The sequence below is a fragment of the Diabrotica virgifera genome, chromosome 1, assembly GCF_917563875.1.
Source record: "Diabrotica virgifera virgifera chromosome 1, PGI_DIABVI_V3a".
Lineage (NCBI taxonomy): Eukaryota > Metazoa > Arthropoda > Insecta > Coleoptera > Chrysomelidae > Diabrotica > Diabrotica virgifera.
This window is the reverse complement of record NC_065443.1, coordinates 21,819,610-21,841,494: the sequence shown is the minus strand read 5'-3', so window position 1 is coordinate 21,841,494 and position 21,885 is coordinate 21,819,610. Positions and strand designations below refer to the sequence as shown.

At 34.4% G+C, this 21,885-nt stretch overlaps 1 protein-coding gene and 3 non-coding genes across 4 annotated transcripts in view; 1 reads left to right on the top strand and 3 right to left on the bottom strand.

Annotated features, from left to right (window-relative positions):
* LOC114324477 (LIM/homeobox protein Lhx3) overlaps positions 1–21,885 on the bottom strand; it is a 279,019-nt gene that overhangs the window by 89,897 nt on the left and 167,237 nt on the right. The window lies entirely within an intron of this gene.
* Positions 12,954–13,035, top strand: Trnas-aga (transfer RNA serine (anticodon AGA)). Its single transcript has one exon. It is a non-coding gene; the product is annotated as a tRNA-Ser (tRNA).
* Trnas-aga (transfer RNA serine (anticodon AGA)) lies at positions 13,249–13,330 on the bottom strand. Its single transcript has one exon. It is a non-coding gene; the product is annotated as a tRNA-Ser (tRNA).
* Positions 14,135–14,207, bottom strand: Trnaa-agc (transfer RNA alanine (anticodon AGC)). Its single transcript has one exon. It is a non-coding gene; the product is annotated as a tRNA-Ala (tRNA).

The following is a 21,885-nucleotide window of genomic DNA, read 5'->3' as shown; positions in this document are numbered from 1 at the left end:
TAAAACAGCGAGTGACAGAAAGTGGGTATTATTCCGATCACGGGTTATAGTATAAAATTTGACGTTATCAAATAAATAGAATGTCAAATTTAAGTTTTGCTTTAAAATTTTGGTGCATAATTACAGCTACATTTGAAGTAGCTTAATAAATTATTTTAGTATCATTGATTAATAAATAAATAAACAATTTATAAAAAAATCAATAACATGTTTTCTTTTTGTTATTTTATTCACTTTGGGGGCATTCCTTAACTGTGTCGTTAGCTTTGTACGTTGTCAAAATTAATCGTAAAATAACATCTTACCATGAAATTTCAAACTCCAATATAAAATTAGTTGTGAAAACAACTGTTTGTACACCTACTATAAAAAACTTCAAAATGCAACTTGTGTGTAATAAAGCCAGGAGTTTCAGTACTGTGTCGTTCGCATATCACAAATTTTATTGATTATTTCATTCATAGGAGATTCTGACCAATAGAAAGCTACAGTAATCTGAATTAAATCGATAATTTTTGATAATCTCCCGTCGTTAAGTATATTACGTCAGATGCCCTTCGTTGCTACGAAAAAATACATTCAGTGACATTAATGACAATTAATGTTTTAAAAATTATAAAAGTGATGACTTTCAATCGTCAAATATTTATAAAAACTGTGTGTTTAATGGTACTTACATAAATAAATTACAATAAAATTTTTTTTTGAAGAGTTTTATTCATGAAATAATCGCAACAAATTGCACTCAACCTCTGAAATTAATATAGAATTTTTGCTCTCGTGACACTTTGACATAATTTCACTCGCCTTCGGCTCGTGAAATTAAAACTGTCAAAGTGTCACTAGGGAAAAATTCAATAATTTCAGAGCTCTTGTGCAATTACTACTGATAACTTCACAATCGGTTTACAATTTTTTGCTTCTTGTTTTTCAGAAAATGCATTTCTGAAATTTTTTTCGGAGTAAACGTTGAAAAGCAGGGGCGACAAGCGACATCCCTGCCATACTCCTCTTTTAATATTAAGAGCCTGTGATTCCAAATGTTGTTGTTGTGTGTTTGGGTTTATATGACTGCGGCCTAAATCCATTCGCCAACATTTTTTTATGGCTGGTGTTTTAATTAATTAGAAAACTAAAGTATATAAAAAATAATAATTACGAAAACAATATTTTTGAAATATTACACACTCGATCAATCGATCAAAATTGACAAATATTTGTGTCGTAAAATATATTTAGTAAAGACAAATCCATCATAAACCTGGTATTTCATCATGTTGGTGTTAATCCTCGAACCTAATTGAATTGAGTGCACTTGTTCCGTTACCAAATCGTCACTGGTGTTACAAAGCCCTCTATTTTCGCTATTAGTTTTCAGGGACGGAACATATCGGGGAAAATTATTTTCATGTTTTGATTAAACAAATTCAAACTGGAACTATAACACTTTAGTTAGAATGGAGAACTATACATTAATTGGAAAATAAAAAAATTAAATTAGTTCACCTTTTTCAAGTTAATATTTTCATAAGAAATACACGATGCATATGGCAGAAAACGAGCTAGGGATGATAAAGAAAAAAGAGATCATTGAATTTATTAAGACAATTAAGATCATAATTACCATGGATATGTAAAGGCAAAAGGAATGTGTATATAAAGGGAAATAAAGAAAGAGCTTGGTGTGAGTTTTTACTGAATCTCACCCCAACAGTGGCTAAAAGGGTTTAATTATTACCTTTTGTCTAATTGGACATAGGTGAATATTTTAGGACCACACGCATATGTCCCAAAGCAATACAATCCTTCGATATTAACAAACTAGTGAACTTTTAGGGCGAATGGTTCTGAGAATTTATTTGGTCTGGTTTTATAGTTACTAATAAACACGATATGAAGGGTTGTGCAAACGAGAAATAAAAGTGTTAAGAGAACAAAACATTTATTAACAACAACGAGTTAACAAATGCACGGAATTAACGATTAATTGTCTTAGTAGCGAAAGAGAGAGTCTATTATACACATTAGGTACCGTCTTAAAATTTAGCGTGCGAGGTAATTATTGCGAGCGGGAGAACAACAGAGAAACACACGAACTAGTCGCCTTGGACCCTCAGAAGGGAGTGCCGTTCTAGAAACTGCAAATATCTCAATTTACACTTTTCTGCCTGAAAAAGGGCGTCTCACATGTTTTTCTTAGTTCGCTAAGGTACTAAACTACTTAATGAGATTAGATATGCAGACGATACAATAATTCTGTCAGATAATATTGAAGGTCTCCAAATTCTGCTTGATCGTATTCACGAGGTAGGAGAGGAAATGGGCATTAAAATAAACTCAAACAAAACCAAATTTTCAGTGTTTAGTCGTGACTTACATCCCGATGCAAAGCTTCAATTAAACGGAGTCCAAGTTGAGAAAGTTCACAAAATGACATATTTGGGAACTGTGATAAGGGACCAACTAGATCCAGACACAGAAATAAAACGTAGAATAACAATGACTAAAACTACTTTTATGAAAATGAAGTCATTTCTTTGCAATAACCATCTCAGTTTAGAACTAAGACAAAGAATGGTTAAGTGCTATGTTTGGTCCGTACGTTTGTATAGTGCAGAAATGTGGACGCTAAAAGTATCGATCATGAACAAAATTGAAGCATTGGGAATGTGGATTCATAGACGAATGCTGAAGATACCATGGACAGCAAGGAAAACTAATGAAGAAGTACTAACGAGGGTCAACAAATATAGAGAACTGCTAAAGACTGTTAAACATCGAAAAATGTCTTATCTGGGACATATAGTGAGGGGAAGTCAATATAAAATATGTATTACAACTGATCCTTAAAGGCAAAATAGAGGGCCGTAGAGGTGTAGGAAGAAAACAAGTTTCTTGGTTAAAGATCATTCGAGATTGGACTCAGATAGCAAATGCTGGACAATTATTCCATATTGCAGAAGATCGAGAAGCCTTCGCAATGGTGATCGCCAACGTCGGATAATTTTGATATGGCACGTGAAGAAGAAGAAATGACACTTAACAAGAGCGTATCCACATCCACACATGTTTATACCCTTGCGACCACCGAAGACATTAAACAGCAAATGTCGGTTTTGTCTTTTGTGCCTAACACAACACCTAAAAGCAGAATTCTTAAATTTTACTACCAGATGGTACAGATTGTCCCAACAAATTTAAAAGCCATGTTTGTACAGCCGGTTCCTAAAAAAACTGATACGACTCTTAGTAAGATTTGATCATGTTGAGCAGTGTATTTGATTGATCTGACATTATATTTATTATGACAGACAAATAATAAAATAAACAAACAACAAACAACTGATTACATATTATGTTAATTCATAAATTGTACTAATTATTAAGGTCTAAATGTTTATATTATTTTGAATTCCTATATTTTATAAAGAGTATATAAATGATAGTTTTTACATCAAATAGATCACATAATTATTGTAAACGTGGATTATACAACAAAACAAATTAATATTCAATTCAGCCCTGTAACTTATTAAAATAAATATTATAGAAGTTTTCAGGGACTTTCAGCCCTCGATAATAATGTAGTCTTTCATTTTGAGTTTAAATTTTTCAAAAATATTTATTAGTTTTCTCAGGATTCGAAAAAAAATGAATACAATTAAAATACATTGAGAATTTTGACATGCGTCACAATTTTGCATTAACTCAATGTAAAATTCTAAACTGTTGAATTCCAGCGTCCCTAATTATTTGACATCAAATGACATTAGAAACTATTTGTAGAGGATTGAAATCTGTATTGAAAACAACTGTTAAAATTGGTCTACGTAATTAAACATATATTCCAAAATTTTGTAAAAATGTAATACATTTCAGTTTTCAGCCCAAACTTAGGCCACACACAATGCAATATGTTCACATTTTTGAACTGTCAATATTCTTATTTTATCATCTATTGTTTAAAAACAATACAGTTGATAAGATACCCTCAGTTGCGGAGAAAGTATTAATAATAAAGATTAATAATAAAGTCTAATAACCGTGGAACAGAATAATCTATCTGACAAATTTTAAGATTTGGCAGTGACATTGACAGTATGTAAATATTAAGTATTTATCCTTCAAAATACACTGCTCAATTTTCTACAAAATACGCTTCAAGAGTCGTATCAGTTTTTTTTGGAACCAGGTGTACATATATGCGAACCAATTTAACTGTTGTTTTCACAACAGAGTTAATATAAATGAAGGTGTCAAAAAATATCCTTCTATCTCTCCCTCTTGTCGTTTACCCATTAACGAGGATCGTGATTTCCTCTAATACTCTAAATAAATTGTCTCCATTGGTCATATCTTCAGCTGCTCCAATCATCTGCTCTAGTTCAGCTGAACTCTGAATTTTATCCGACCACCTGGTCGATGAACGTCCTCTTTGTCTTCGCCCCGGAACGTCAACAACAACGAAACAATTAATATCTCTAAATTATCATCATCTCTGCGAACCACGTGACTAAAGAACTATAAAATTCACTGTAGATATGTTGTGGACAGTCTATTTTTAATGTCCAGTTGGTTATAGAATGGAAACGTTTTTCTGGTGAGCTGTCGAAGGTATGCGCAGCATGCTTTTTTAGAACCACATCTCAAATGCATCCATTTTTGCGTCTTATAGAAGTATTGAGAATACCAGCGGATTCACCAATCTCATCATGATTTTTTGAGAAATAGATCTGTCTTTCCAAACTTTAGTTAGGCTAATCATCGCATTTCTTCCTCTATTGTTATCAGTTATATCAGCTTACTGTTTGTGAAAACCGATGTCTTTTACAGTTTCGATTATTTTTTTGAGATAGACCCAGTATGTCCGCAGAGATATAAAAAATGGAGTACAAATAGTGCTCAATATTTATCATGCTTTAGTGACTCAGACTCAACTAATACATGATAGCAAAAATTCCAGTAATTAGAAACTATGCAAAATGTAAAATATATTATTAAATAATCTTCATTTTCTTTTCCCTTGCCAGCCGTGGTGTCGGCTTCTTCAATTACATTTTTCCATAAGTTTCTGTCTGGGGTCATACCAACATTAATCCCCTTCACATAAAGGCTCTGATCCCACCAGATCTTCTGTGGTATTTCTTCTTGTGGAACTTCTTCCAGGAATTTGCATCTCAAGAATTCTTCCGCTTAACCTATGCCTTTTTAATTGCACTTAGATTTCATCAAGTATATTCTTTATTGTCGCTACATTCATCTATTTAACCCTTGGGCGTGAAGTTATGGTTTTCGAAAGTTTCTCTCCACTTAGTGGTTCTTGCACAATTAAGAGACCCAAAATTTGTTCGTCTTCATTTTGGGCTATCAATATTTCATTGTCTGCGTAACAGAGAATTAATTCCGTTGTTTCCCATTCCTTATCTTCTTCTTTTATTGACGCTCTTTATCCATCATTAGATCTAATAGTATAGGACTTGTGAATTCCTCTGCCTTATTCCATTGCCTGTATCTACAGATTCCGTAAGTTGTGGATCCATCTTGACTTCCATATTATTGTTGTGATAGACGTTTTAAATTGCTTTTATAATATCCAGCGGGATCTCTTTCATCATCATCATCATTCTCTTTGCCTTATCCCTATGCGAGGTCGGCTTCCCTAATTGTATTTCTCCACACAGTTCCATCTTGGGTCATATCAATGTTAATCCCCTTTACCAACATGTCCTGCCTTATCGTCTCCTCCCAGGTCTTCTTTGGTCTTCCTCTCCTACTCCTTCCAGAAATCTGCACTTCAGCTTTTCTTCGTATTGGGTGATCAACGTCTCGACGTTGAACATGACCAAACCTCATAACACATGCTCTCTCATTTTGGCATCAATTGGTGCCACACCTAGACTTCCCCTAATATACTCATTTCTAATTTTATCCTTCTTTGTCACTCCACTCATCCATATAAGCATTCTCATTTCCGCCACATGCATTCGTTGTTCCTCTTTCTTTTTCACTGCCCAACATTCAGTTCCGTACATTGTAGCCAGTCTTATGGCTGTTTTATAGAATTTTCCCTTCAGCTCCATTGGAATTTTTCTGTCACACAACACACCACTCGCTTCTTTCCACTTCATCCATCCAGCCCTAATTCTACTGCATGCATTTCCATCTATTTCTCCATTACTCTGTAATACCGATCCTAGGTACTTAAAACTATTGCTTTTCACAATCATTTCACCATCCAAAGATACCATTTTATTTGTAGTAACTCCATCTTTAAATGAACATTCCAAATACTCTGTTTTTGTCCTACTCAGTTTTAAACCTTTTTTCTCCAGAGCTTGTCTCCACTGTTCCAAGTTTTTGTTCTAAGTCTCTATCACTATTTCCTAACACTGCAACATCAGCATACATAGGCACCATGGAATGCTACCCTGTAGTTTCGCTGTTATCTGGTCCAAAACTAATGAGAATAAATAAGGACTAAGCACCGAGCCTTGGTGCAATCCTACTGTCACCTGAAATTTATCAGTCTCTCCCACACCTGTCCTAACACTAGTCGTTACTCCCTCATACATAGGAATGCGGGTCTATTCCTGTAAATAGAAACCTTATGGCCGTACTTTTAAATTTTTAAAATACTTTAATAAAATAATATTAGGGAGAAGGTATTGAAGAAAATAAGATGGTTACAACTAAGACCACGTGCGATGGTGGAGTTGTTTTAAAAATAAGTAGTTTTAGGTATCTCTAGTACTTGTTTACATTAGTGAAATAGACGAAGAGCGAGTAGTAGGTATACTTAGTATTATAGGAGGAGAAAAGTGGAAATAAGCGTGTAGTGTGCTGTGTGACAAAAATTCCGACTAAATTAAAAAGAAAATTGCATTAATTCAAGTATCAAGTTTTAATGTTTATAACTGTTTACCCATTAACAGATATGGTTGCACCACTGGTTTTATCACTCAGCGTTTCTAATCCGATCCATTAGTCAATAGGTTATAATTGAAGTCTGGTCTTCGTTTGGCTTAGCATCAGGACAACGGATCTTTCCAGGGGTGACAATTCCCATAATCCGGTCCATTTAGTAAATGTCCCCGTGCTCGGTGCCGTACCGGCAAGTGAATAAGGGTGCAAGTGAATTTTACTTATTCATGGATGTGGTGGCAGGCGCTTTTAACCCCGTTTATTTCCAAAGTGGCTGCTATACTTACCATAATTAGAAGCCTGTTGGTGTAAGCAGTGTGTAAAATATTTTTATGAGTTCCTAATTAAAACAAACGTAAACTGGGAGTAAAAGTTTATGGTCGCGTTTAAAATTTCAGACACTAAGAGAAGAGGCCCTTTTCATAAGGAAAAATAAAAATAGAGTTGGTCATTTTAGAAACATATCAAAGGCAATGTAATGGATTGGATTTTTTCTACGAGTAAATATCATTTTAAGTTATTAATTATTTTTGCACTGACAGACCAAATGGTCAGTTTTATCAAAAACACAGGAATCTTTTGGCAAAAATTCCTTTTTTCTTCTGGTATATTCCTCTCTCTTCAATCCTGACCCCCCGGAGGGAGTGTAGTGGTCGACGTGATGTCGTGTATTGTCCGTCTCCAAAGATCTCTGTCTCTGGTCATTTCTTTTAACTCATGCATAGGTCTTTTGCATATTCCTGTAATTTGATCGATCCATCTTGTTGGGGATCTTCATCGTGATCTTCGGCCTTCCACCTTTCCTTGTATAATGAGCCTTTCCATGTTTTCTGTGTTTGCTCTCACAACATGTCCAAAGTATTTTAATTGTTGGAGATGGACTTTACTGGAGAGTCGTTGGCTAACTTTTAGCTCTCTTAAAATTGAATTATTTGTTCTATGGTCGGTCCAAGGAATTCGTAGCATTCGTCTCCAACAGAACATTTCAGTGGCGTCTATCTTTCTTCTTTCCGAATTTCTCAGGGTCCAAGATTCACATCCGTAGGTCAGTATCGGGAATATTAAGCAGTGGATCAACCTCATCTTTAATGCTCTTGAAATTTGACAGTCCTTCCATATTGTGGTCATTTTTGCTGTGGCGATTTTTGCTAGATCACATCTACGTTTTATTTCTTCCTGTAGTGACCCTGTGTTTGTGATTAATGATCCCAGATATAAGTATGAGCTCACTACCGCAAACCGATCAATTGTGGTTATGTGTGGATGATTGTTATGTAGTCTATCCAATATCATGATCTTTGTCTTTGATATGTTTAATTGCAGACCAAATATTTGACTTTCGTTTTCAACGGAGTCGACGTACGTGGTGTTTAAATCGTGTATTCATGATAGAATAATTGTTTGTGATGGCAAACTCGATTAAACGGTCACCTCTTTCGTTTCTCTGGCCTATACCGAACTTCCCCAGTACATTCTTTATGTCGTCGTTCTGTGTAGTGTTGCCTACTTTTGCATTGAAGTCGTCACATATTAAAGTAAGCTCTTTATTTGGTATGTTGGCGATTGTCGTTTTCAGTTTTTCGTAGAACTCCTCGATCTTTGTCATCTGATGTGCTGGTTGGCGCATAAACTTGTATGATATTAAGTTTGTGTGGTTTGCCTTCCAGTTTAAGGAGAACTATCCTATCGCTCACAGCTTTAAATTCGAGGCGACAAACTTTTGTAATCTTGGAGAGACCAGAATGGCAACACCTGTATAGTTCTGGGTCTCAGCACCAGAGAAGTAAATATAATTGTTTTATTATGTATTCTGAAGTGGCCCTCTCCTAACCAATGAGTTTCAGCTAGTCCAGAGATTTCTATATTGCATCTTGCTAGCTCGTTTTCAATAATTTCTAGCTTACCTGTGATCGTCTTTAGCCCTTATACGTTCCATGTAGCGACCTTCAATGTCTGTCTCAGTTTCAGTTTTTGTTTTTGTAGACCAGTAGCTGAATTTCCACACGATGCCTGGTCATTAACATTTGCGTGGCCGGTGGCCAATTTTGCACTACTTGAGTCGGACTCAAGATAGCCCGGGCGTCAATCGGGCTGCGTGACAACATCCGAGGCATTTCATTCGACGACATCAAGCATAACTTTCTTGGGAATGATTATGCAATGGTTTCTCCTGCCCTATTGCATCGCAGTATCACAACCTTTCTTTCGTTGTGGCTACATAAGCAGTATGCAGCGCTACTCTGTGGATGCACATAGTGTCTGAAACAGGCGATTTTCTGGCGACTACGCTGCGAAGTGGATGCTTTGGAACGGTGCGGCGTTTAATGTAATGGGTAAAAAAAAACAGTAAGTTTATTCAAATGATTAAAAACCTACCGGCTAATATTTTTTTAAAAAAGTGTGTTCGTCAAAATCAGTGTTTGTAATGTCCATAGTTTTAAATATTTTATAAAATTTCAACGCTTTTGAAAAAATACCAATAAACTCTATAAATGGAATTAAGAAGAACCAGACAAAAACTATATCACAGAAAGAAGCACATAAAAAATCAACCAGTACATCTGGTATCATAGGGTTTGCTCACTACGGAGATCAATGGATTGTATCCTCGCTCCGACCCTTGCTCCCTGGTATTTATATTCGTGAATTCTCGCATTTAAAATAATGTATTTATTTTACATAGCAATCGAAACTATATTATCGACCGCTATGTAAAATAAATACATTATTTTAAATGCGAGAATTCACGAATATAACGAATATAAATACCTGGGAGCAAGAGTAGGAACGAGGATACAATCCATTGCTCTCCGTAGTGAGTACAACTTTACAGGCGTAAAATTGTTTGATACAACCTGACAACTGAGTGAAAGTGAAAAACATGTTAGCTTGCAACCCCCTCTTAACGGATATCTTATCGTTTTGTTTTCAACAGCAAACAATAAAACCTTTTTTGACCTAGGATGGGACCCCACCATTTAACATAAATAAACAAAGCAGATTGTAATTATTTGTTTTCTCAGTTCAAATGCATGCAATGTATAATAAAATGTAAATATAAGTAGAGAAAAGATTGCTTATGGGATTTATTCTTTTCAATAGGGCTACCTTCTTTAAAATCAGAAACAAATAATTCAAAGATGACGTCCCATGCTTTTCCTTTTAATGCCCTATAAATATTCCCTCGGGTTCTTGTATCACATATATCCGGTCTGTTTTGCACTTCAATCAAAAACCGTTCCGAATCGAAATTCATTTTAGGTGCTCACCCTATAAATTCTCGTGTAAACATCTGCGGCAGCTACAAAAGTGGTCCGTCTGAATGGCGTTTGCCACTAGTGGACGCCACTAGTAGTGAGGCTCGGCGACTGTGGCTGGCCACAGTCGCTCGTCTGGGGTGCGACGTCCACTTCACATAAGAACCCACGTTAAATCATTGGAAGCTGCTTTGTGGATCCACAGAGTAGTGCTGCAGAGTGGCCCGTCTGGTTTGGGCCTATACATATATCGAAAACAATAATAATGACAAATTTGGTACCCATGCAATCAGGAATCAGAACATCAGTATTGGTGAGCAAGAAGTAGAAAAAGTAGTAGGTAAATATAAATACCTAGGATATGATTGGCAGGGATAATCAGACCCATGAACTGAAGAAAAGAATCGCTCTTGGGTGGGCAGCATATAGAAAACTGAGACATTTTTAAAAGTGAGCTGCCCACAGACCCGAAGAGAAAAGTATTTGATCAATGCGTCCTTCCAGTCTTTACATACGGAGCAGGAACACTTGCCTTAAGCAAAGATTCGATTACCAAACTGAGAGTCACACAAAGAAGAATGGAACGATCCACATTAGGAATAACTCTGCTAGACAAAATAAGAAACTAAGAGATCAGGAGAACAACCAAGGTGACTGACGTCATCGAACGGATATAAAAGGAGGTAAGCAGGACACACAGCTAGAATGGCAGATTGGCGATGGACCAAGATGTGTTATTGGAATGGATACTAAGGGAAGACAAGAAAAGCGTCGGTCGTCCACAAGCACGATGGACTGACGATTTAAGAAGGCTAATAAATGATGAGAGCTACGCAGGATAGACGAGATTGGAAACACGAGGAAGAGGCCTATATTCAGCAATGACCTTTTGAGGCTGGATGATGATACCTATTATTATTACCTAGGTACCTACTTTGCCTTCTGGGGTTTTGGGATGCTGTTTGTGTTGTCAGTTTGGCTAAATTTTTACTAATTTTTAATCGAATCGTAAGGTAAACGAACTCGTAAACAACACTGCTAAAGTTATGGCTTCAATGGAGAAAAAAACAAAGTGGCGATCTACTAAGTGAAATAGGAAATCTGAAAATATAACCTGGTCTCTTTTGACACCTTAATATACCAAAAATATATTTTATAATTTCAGAGCCCCGTAAGGGCTACTGGCGCCTGCGTGCAAAAAAGGATTTTGGCGCCCCTTAAGGCATTTTAGTTCATGTTTATTTATTTATTTATTTCTTTAATGGTAGGTTGGTATTTTGGTAGGTGCTTGAAATAAAGCAAAAAACTGAACTTTAGAAGTCATAATGAGAAGTCATTAAGTTTTAATGAGTTTTTCCCGAAAAGTGGTTCATTTTTAGGATATTTCACGTATAAATATCTGATTTGGAATTTGACGAAGAAGAACGTATTTTTCATGAGCTTTAGTTTTGGTTTTACTAGGTCTATAATCTATAGACTTCATGAATATACCATTTTTTTTTCGTTTCTTTATAAGCTACATATTTGATAATATTTTTTTGATAAAATACATACTTAGTTTTTCAGTTATTTGCGAAAGGCCATTTTCAGTTATTTTTTGTTGAAAAGTAAACATTTACACTCGCAAATAATTCCAAAAGTATTGATTTAGTTACAAAACTCTATAGGACAAAAGTTGCTTAGAATTAGTCAGTTTATCCATTTCCGAACTTATTTTAAACCTATATTTTTTCATCCCCGAAAAAGGATAACTTTCACGCCCCAAGCAAAAGTAACCAACGGCATAAATCCAACTTTGAAGTTTAGGGAAGTATAACCTAAATACGGTATCGCCGGTTCATTTACTGGGCTATAGGTACAATAGAAAAATAAAAATTAGCTATTAATAATTGTAGTAGCGATATTTTCAGAAACTTTGCTGTTACAAATTCATTAATTACATCGCTTAAATTTATACCATCAAAAATTTCTTGTTCACTTGCTATTTGCTAGCCCAGGCAAACTTTCTTGAAGAATAATAATTATTGTCCTTAAATGATTTTTAACTTTGAAAAAGATCGCTCGCCAAAAGCTACAAATTAGACAATGTCAAAAGAATTCTTAGTGAAATGCATACGTTTGAAAGGGTGGAGATTAAATTGTTTTCAAATATAAATATATATATATATATATATATATATATATATATATATATATATATATTTATATATATATATATATATATATATATATATATATATATATATATACATATATATTTAAAATATTTAAGGGGTCAGTATCATCAAGTAATGAAAATAACTTTAACGCTTTAATTTAAAAACAAATCATTGTAGTCTATATCCTTATTACCCTGATCTGTCAGTAGTTCTTCAATAAGAACAATAGTCTTCTACAAGAGCAAAACAACGTTTTAAAAGATCGCTGTCAATTAATTTAAATATGTTTTTTGTGTATTTATACCCAAGCCTATTTAATTTCTCAACTTTTGTTGTAAAATTAGTTTTCTTTGCAATTTTTTTTCAATTTTTTTTTCAATTTTTTACGATGAGTTTTGGCGCCCCTAAAGATTGCGCCCGTGTGCATTGCACACTTTGCGCATATGGTAGCGGGGGCCCTGTATAATTTTTCTTGTAAAGCAGAGTTCACCACTTATTGAATTCAACAATGTCCAAAGTTTCTGTTGTTTATAGAATATTAGCAGTTTTCACTGGCTGGCTGTTTTAGAAAGACTGCAAGTATCAGAATTTAACACAATAATTTACTTTTTACACAGCAGTCATGGCCGAGCGGTTAAGGCGTCTGACTAGAAATCAGATTCCCTCTGGGAGCGTAGGTTCGAATCCTACTGACTGCGATTGCTTTTATATTAAAATAATAATCTAACATTTAATTGTACAAAAATCTGTATTAATAAAATATTTATATAAAAAAAAATTATCTGACGTGAAAAATGAAGAATTATCGAGTGTAAAGGTGGCTGTGGTTCTCTAAATGCTTTTTTAAATGAATAAAATAATATTGTTTATATAAATAAATGTAAAGATTTAAACAAATAAATAAAAAAGCTCGCAGTCAGTAGGATTCGAACCTACGCTCCCAGAGGGAATCTGATTTCTAGTCAGACGCCTTAACCGCTCGGCCATGACTGCTGTGAGAAAAAATATATGGTGATCAGCGTCAGCGCTGTGGTGATCAGCGTCAGCGCTGTGGAGATAGTCGATCAATAGTAAGTTGTTGATTATTAATAATTATTATTAATAATTATTATTAATAATTATTATTGATAATTAATTATTATTATAAAAAGTGATTGTTAATAAATCATAATATTGATATGCGGATGTACACATTATAATATGTAAAGAAATAATAATTGATTCGTAAGGACTCCACAAATGGATAGTTATATCTATCTGAGTGTGTCAGACCCATGTTGTGCCCCTCTGGACTATTACTCTATCATTTCAGATATGTAGTTGGATATTAGAGAGCTATCAAGTAACTCTATGAGAATACGGTAACGTTATAAATAACATGTAAAGTATACAGTAAAATAGCGTTACCGTATTCTCCTAGGGTTACTTGATAACTCTCTATTCACAGGGAGAGAAGAAAAATTTATCATTGCGCTTAGATCACTATTAGACTAACGCATGGGCCATAAATAAGCATTAGAACGGAACGACAACATGAAATTTTAACTCTTGAGGCCTGAGCTATTTATCATGAAGTAGTAAAAAAATGTTGTAGGTCGTAGGTACAAGCGTGAGATTCGTGAGCATCCAGAGTTATTTAATTTTAGTAAATTCGAAATCTGTAATTAGGTAGTTCAAAAATCAAAACTGTTTATATGGCTATAATAATAGGTGTTTTATGAAATCTCTCTTTTCAAATGATCCCTTGTTTATTAATGAATCTCTTAGAAAGCACTCCTATATATAGTAAAAAGAAATTGGAGGCGCCGGGCATCGATCCCGGTACCTCTCGCATGCTAAGCGAGCGCTCTACCATCTGAGCTACGCCCCCCATGTCAATATTACCTGATGACAAAAATCAGTGAAAAAAGTGTTTCACCAACGAATATAATAGGTACTCCCTGGAGAGTATTGTATTCGTTGGTTCTACTTTCAATAAATTAACAACTGTATCGACAGCAGTTCAAATTACATAAATATTTTACACATTATAACATATTATTATTCATACTGTTTTGATTTATTGAGTTTTGATGATTTTTGAGTTTTCTGATAGTGGAAGGATTAACTGGTATTAAAAAGTTGTCCAGCAAATTCAAATATACTTCCCTGATACGGTGATATGTAACGTGGTTTCCCGACAATACAGTCCTATTATTAGACCTGGTAAGAAAGCATATCAAACAGACATTTACTATTGTGGGAACTTGATTATTATCTACGTTAAACCCTGTAATAAGGATTTTGACTAGCCCAATATCGATAGTTTTGGGCAGCAAAACCGATAACGGTTTTCCGTTTGTCATGAACGTTGGCTTCATCAAAAAATATTTTCGTTGCTTCATCAGTAGTTAAGGAACCGATCATTTATAAAACTTCAGCTGTTTTTTCGTAAACTTAACTATTAATTTTCCCTTGCTGCATCATTTTTACATTAGCAATAATACCAACTCAATGTTTAATATTAATTTTCTCTTTCGATAATTTAGACCCTCAATTTTAAATCTCTCTCTCTCTCTCTCTCTCTCTCTCTCTCTCTCTCTCTCTCTCTCTCTCTCTCTCTCTCTCTCTCTCTCTCTCTCTCTGCCTCTGCCTCTCTTGTGTTGATCCCCATAGGCAACATACCTACGATAAATCTCTCTGCTGCCTCGTGTCGAAGTGAAAGGGCGCAACTCTCCCTCTGCTTTCTCTTCTTGAAAGACTAAATGATGCGAATAAATCTCTCTGAGATACCACTTCCCGTATGGTACCACGTGCTAAGAAACCGTGAATCCACTAAAGACAATACACTAAAAAATACCGCTAATCCGTTATAGACAATAACCGCTAATCCACTAAAAACAATTAAACCACGTACGAGAAACAACCCCGTGAGAAACCTGCATATGTGATGATAATGTATAACCTCAACCTGGGACAACCTGTGTAACCTGTATAAACTGTGACAATAACACTAGAAAAAAAATCTATTTTAAAGTTTGACGTTTGTTCTTTAAACCTGGCCCAACGTATATCATGTAAAGGTTTCAAATAAACATTCACACTATATTAATTATTGTTAACACTAACAGATAAATATTTGTGTTGCATAAATTGAGAACCAAAGGGTATAAAAAACACAAATATTAACGTTTTACTGTCATGAAAAAAGTATATTGATTTATTACTGCCGACAATAATTATTATAAACATAAATTCTCTTCTTGAATATTAAATTTAATTATATCGGTTGTCTATTTAAATTATATAGTGTCAACATTTATCTTAATTGTATAGAGCTATTAAGGAAAAAATGTCAATAAAATATTATGTTGTTTATGCATAAACCAGTTTTTTTATTAACCCATATTTAACCCGTAACTAATGAAGAGATAAATATTTTCAAAAACGTGTTTTTGGCAATAAATTAGTGTAACTACAAAAAAAAATTAAAAATTGGAAATATTTTACAGGAACCCTAAAAGTAGGATAAAAGCACCTTATTTGGAATGCCATTTTTTACAGGTGGAGTTATCTACTGCAAATAAAATGATATCTTTGGATAATGAAATGATTTTAAAAATTAAGAGTTTTAGGTATCTACCTACACTACAATCACAATAAAGATGCACTAGAAATAAACAAACCAAGACACGTTCAATTTTACCAGGAGCATGCTCAAATCATGATTTACAATGTATATACTATTGTGTATCAATTTGGCAATCAAAAATAGAATAAAAATTTATTTTTTTTAATATAACGCGGGCACATAAATTTGATACACCCTGTATATTGATTTGTAAATATTTATTAGAAGTTAGCTTTCACGCAAAGTGGTTTTTCCTTAATGAGTTTTTTCCATGAAGAATTAAAAACATTTTGTAAATAAAAAGTGAAACGAACATTTATTTAGGATTATAATTTTAAAAAGATTGTTTACGGGAAAGGTAAAACCACAGGTAGATGTAATTATTAGTTTTTCGAAAAATAGAGGTAAAGAGAATTGGAATTTTAAATATGTTTGTTTAATGACAGGAATATTTAGATAATTTCCGAAAAGCCATAAGTTTTGAGTAGAAGTATTGTTTGAAAGAATGGCTGGATTTTTCGAATGAAACAGAGGAAGGTGGAGAGAGAAATGCTTCTGATTGGCTTGGCAATTTGGAATGGGGAAAGTTTTGTTTGAATGTTGAGAGAGTTTGGAAAAAAAAAAGATTATTGTGTTACCGGCATCCTTAAAGAGCAGTCAAAAGTTTTCGTGAGTAGTTCAGAAGCAAGTACTAGTGTCTTGTTTTGATAGTGAGAGTAGCTGAAAAGTGGAACGAGAGACAAATCAAATCGAGAAGAAATACCTCTTTGATTCTGTAAAGTCCAAGAGAGTAAGTTACAAGAATTATCATTATTAAAATTATTTGTGACACCAAGTAAAAAAGATACTTCGGTCTCAGGAGATTATTGTTGAGAGAAAGAGAGGAGAGAGTTTTGGAGTTTATTGAACGAGTACTGGCAAAAAAGAGGACTGGCTTGTGTTTTTGGAGAAATAGTTGCTGGTATGCTGCTGGATTTTTGCTGAGAACGGAGAGGGCTTTGATTGGTAGCCTAACATAATCAACAAGGAGGAGCTGTTTGGGTAAAGAGGAGACATCATTGTGTGTGATACAAAAAGGTCAGTCAGTAACCTATGTGATAGATTTTTTTTATAATCAGAAGTTAAATTTTTTACGTAAAAGCATATGAATTTAAGATTCCAACATTTCAAAAATTTAATAGGAAGTATAAGTAATTTTGCGAATACCAAATTTGTTTGTTTAGCTGGTTTTATTAATGGTATCAAGAACAAAGCGATAAATATTTGTTCGAATTAGATTAGTTTATATGGTAAAAGTTTCTTTTGGACAGTTATGCCCACAGAATTTAATTGATAAATTTACAGAACATTGCTTTTGATAATAAAGGTAATTGTGTGTGCTTATTTATGATTTTTCTATTTATTTCCTTTTCCTATTCGGGAGTGCTCCTTGTAACATTCATCGTGTCTTGGTTTGTTTATTTCTACTGCATATTTATTGTGATTTTAGTGTAGGATCGATATTACAGAGTAGTGGGGAAATAGATAAAAATGCATGCAATAGAATTAGGGTTGGATGGATAAAATGGAAGGAAGCGAGTGGTGTGTTGTTTGACACAAAAATTTCAATGAAGCTGAAGGGTAAATTATATAAGACAGCCATAAAACCAGCTAATATGTACGGAACTGACTGTTGGACAGTTAAAAAGAAAGAGAAACAACGAATGCATGTGACTGAAATGAGAATGCATAGATGGATGAAAGGTGTGACAAAAAAGGATAAACTGAAAAACGGGCTGATTAGGAAGGGGACAAAATTTGTTCAGCAGAATTCCTGGATATCGCAAAAGCATTTAACAAAGTATTTCTTATGCAACTCGTAAACCTATAAAAAAATATTTCCTATGCAACTCGTTGAAATATTGCAGTCATACCTACACCAGCGAACATTTAGAGTTAAAATGGAAAACGAATACTCTGATTTAAAGCAAATAAATGCAGGGGTTCCACAAGGTAGCGTTCTTGGACCAATACTATACCTTTTGTACACATATGACATTCCGGAGAGGGAAAACATCCAACTGGCCACATTTGCTGATGATACAGCAGTCCTGACAATAGGAGCAGCTAGAGAGGAATCTACGATTAACTTACAAAATGCAAGTAATGACATAGAAGGCTGGTTCAAAAAATGGCGTATAAAGTTTAATGAACAGATGTCAGTTCATATTAACTCCACTAATAAGAAAATCGATAATCTTCCAATTATCTTAAACAACAACGTTGTTCCTAATAAGAAAACAGCGAAATAGCTGGGTTTAGAAGAATACCAGAAGGAGCACGTTAAAAAGAAAACTGAACAGTTGCAGATAAAGTACAAAAATATGTATTGGCTAATAGGTAGGTACTCTCAACTTTCCATCCAGAACAAAGTACTAATTTACCAACAGATATTAAAACCGGTGTGGACCTATGGCCTACAATATGGGGCTGTACTAAAAAAAGCAATTACCGAAAATTAGAAACGCTCCAGAACCGAATATTAAGGAATCTTGCATGTGTTCCTTGGTATGTTCGGAATGACGATTTGTGGGATCTTAAAATCGAATCTATTCCAAATGAAATTAAGAAAGTCGCCAGGAGACATGAAGAGAGGCTCCATAAGCATCCCAACCATGAAGTGCTTCAGCTGCTTGTCAACGAACCCCAGATGCGAAGGCTCAAGAGGACTAAACCGTTCGAGCTCGTGTAATGTGTGAAGTTGTGCCGGGGTCAGGGCCTATTTTACCACTAGGCCAGTGAGGCACCTGACTCGAGCCCGCATTTTAATGGGGCCCGGAAAGATCATCAAAAAATTTTTATTGCAATAAAGCAAGATAAATTTTCAAATTTGTCAACTGTGGCCTTAGAACCACATTAGCCACACTTTCAAAATCTCTCTACGTATCATCCACAGTAAAATCAGAGATACATATGAAGAAGACCAGGATGAAACACAATTTGGCTTCAGAAATTTACTGGGAACCCGGGTCGCACTCTTTGCATTAAATGTATTATTGCAGAAATGCCGAGATAAAAGCAAAGACGTATTTGCTGTATTTATTGACTATGAGAATGCCTTTGATCGAGTACAACATCACAAATTAATTAAAATATTTAAGAATTAAGGAGTTGATAGTCAAGATGTACGAATCATAGAAAAATTATACTGGCGTCAAACAGCGACAGCTTGCATAAAAAGAAAATCAACAGAAATATGAAAAATACAAAGAGGTGTCAGACAGGGTTGTATACTGTCTCCACTGTTATTCAATTTATATTCAGATAGAATATTTAAGGAAGCGCTCCATATTTTGGAATGGGGTGTGAAAGTTAATGGAATTCTGATAAATACAATCAGATATGAAGACGATACAGATATTTTAAGTAATGATATGAATAGATTACAACACCTTTTAAATGCCATTGACACAGTGGGAAGAGAGTTTGGCCAAACATAAACTGTTCAAAATCAAAATACATGGTATTTAACCGTTTGGCCCATCAAGATTCACAGTTATATGAATGTTGACGGTCATATAATTCAAAGAGTACCCAGTTTTAAATATCTTGGTTGCCATATCACTGAAAAACTAGATCCAGATAAAGAGATAAAATGTAGAATCGAGATAGCCCGCACGACATTTTTAAAAATGAGATCATTCTTCTGTAATGATAACTTGCAACTTAAACTTCGAAAGCGCATAATTAAATGTTACATTTGGTCAGTCCTCTTGTATATTGTCGAAGCATGGACATTAAAAATATCGACCATTAATCGTTTGGTGGCCTTTAAAATGTGGCTGCACAGACGTACACTGAAAATACCATGGGCGGCTACTCTGACAAGTGTGGCAGTCCTTAAGAGAGCAAATGCTGCCCGCAAGCTGCTTGATAACATCAAATATAGAAAGATGGCCTATTTTGGACACGTAGTAAGGGGAGACCGGTATAATATTCTTCAACTTATTATGATGGGTAAAATCGAAGGACGCAGAGGAATTGGTAGAAAGCAGGCCTCTTGGTTGAAGAATATCCGGGAGTGGACAGGAATAAAGAAAGCAGAACAACTATTTAGAATAGCTCGAGACAGAGACAGTTTCGCCATGTTAATCGCCAACGGCAAGAGGACTTGATAAGGCACGTTAAGAAGAAGAAGGTCTTAGAACAATTAAAAAATTTGATATCAATATTAACTAATTAACTTAATTTATATTATTATTAAATTATATTTAGGGGCCGAAAATTATGTAGTGTCTCGGGCCTGATTTTAAGTAAAATAGGTTCTGTAGGTAGGTACTCTCAACTTTCCATCCAGAACAAAGTACTAATTTACCAACAGATATTAAAACCGGTGTGGACCTATGGCCTAAAATTATGGGGCTGTACCAAAAAAAGCAATTACCGAAATGTAGAAACTCTCCAGAACCAAATATTAAGGAATATTGCATGTGCTCCTTGGTATGTTCGGAATGACGATTTGCGTAGAGACTTAAAATCGAATCTATTCCAAATGAAATTAAGAAAGTCGCCAGGAGACATGAAGAGAGGCTCCATAAGCTTCCCCAAAATCCCAACCATGAAGTGCTTCAGCTTCTTGTCAACGAACCCCAGATGCGAAGGCTCAAGAGGACTAAACCGTTCGAGCTCGTGTAATGTGTGAAGTTGTGCCGGGGTTAGTTAGTGTTGTGCCTTGTATTGTAGCCACAACAAAGACGTGAGCAATTAGTGAAAAGCAAAGTCAGTGCTGTGATGTGTAGCCACAACAAAGAAGTTAGCATTTCATGTAAAAAAGCTAGGATGGACCAGGTGACATCTAGTTCACAAACATTTTTAGGGAAAATAGGTTAAAGAAAAAACACTGATTAATCTTGTAGATTAGGTGTATTTAATGTTTAAAATAAAAAAACTTGTTCAATACTGATGCTATCAGTAAAGCTCGGATTTATAGGCAACAAAAATTGAAGAAAAAGGCGCCTATATAGGCAAATATTTTTATTAAAAAAGGCAGGAATATTAACATTTAGGCAAAATATAGGCAATAAAGGAATATAACTTATTATTTATTGTACAAAGTGAATTAACGTAATATTAACTTAAGGCAGGTATATTTACTCATCATAATCATAACATTAGTATAAACTAGTAACTAAATAACTGTTAATTAATAATTAAACATTGTAACCACTTACAATTTTATCATTAACAGAAACAACTAAATGTTTTTCAATATTTTCGGTCTTAAAACTATGTCTTCGATCACTTAAAATTAATTTGTACATTGAAAACGAACGTTCGACATCGACATATGTAATTGGAGCATATTTCAGAGCGAATAATAAATCTGGCATAATTTGTAATTCCTCGGAAAATGTCCCATGCAAAACTTTAGCAACATTAGATAAAAACGAAAAACCTCATTCTTGTCGAAAACATATTTCATTTTTTTTTTAAATTAATTGACCGTTACTTCCAGGTGCCGATTTAATTTTCGTCTTTAAATTATCTATTAATTTTACTGACTCACATAAATTTATCTCTTGTTTTTCTAATAAGGTAATTGTGGTAACTATTAATTTATAATTGTCATTGATATAAGCAAGTTCCTGTTTCAATTTGGGATTTTTTAATATCTTTTTTGCTTCTCGAATGGCTTCGGAAATATCATCATCAAATTCTGACATAACTAATTATATTTCATTGCAGTGTTCAAAGTAAAAAAAACTGCTTCGAGCCAGGTTCCCCACCTTGTAATTACTGGTTTAGGTGGCAAAGGGACACCGGGAAGTCTTTCTTTATATATTTGCACCCTCAACGGAGCCTTTACAAAAACTTTTTTCATAAAATTTATAAAATTATTTACCAACGGAAACAGATTTCTTATTTCTTCAGCAATTCTATTTACCCCGTGGGCTACACA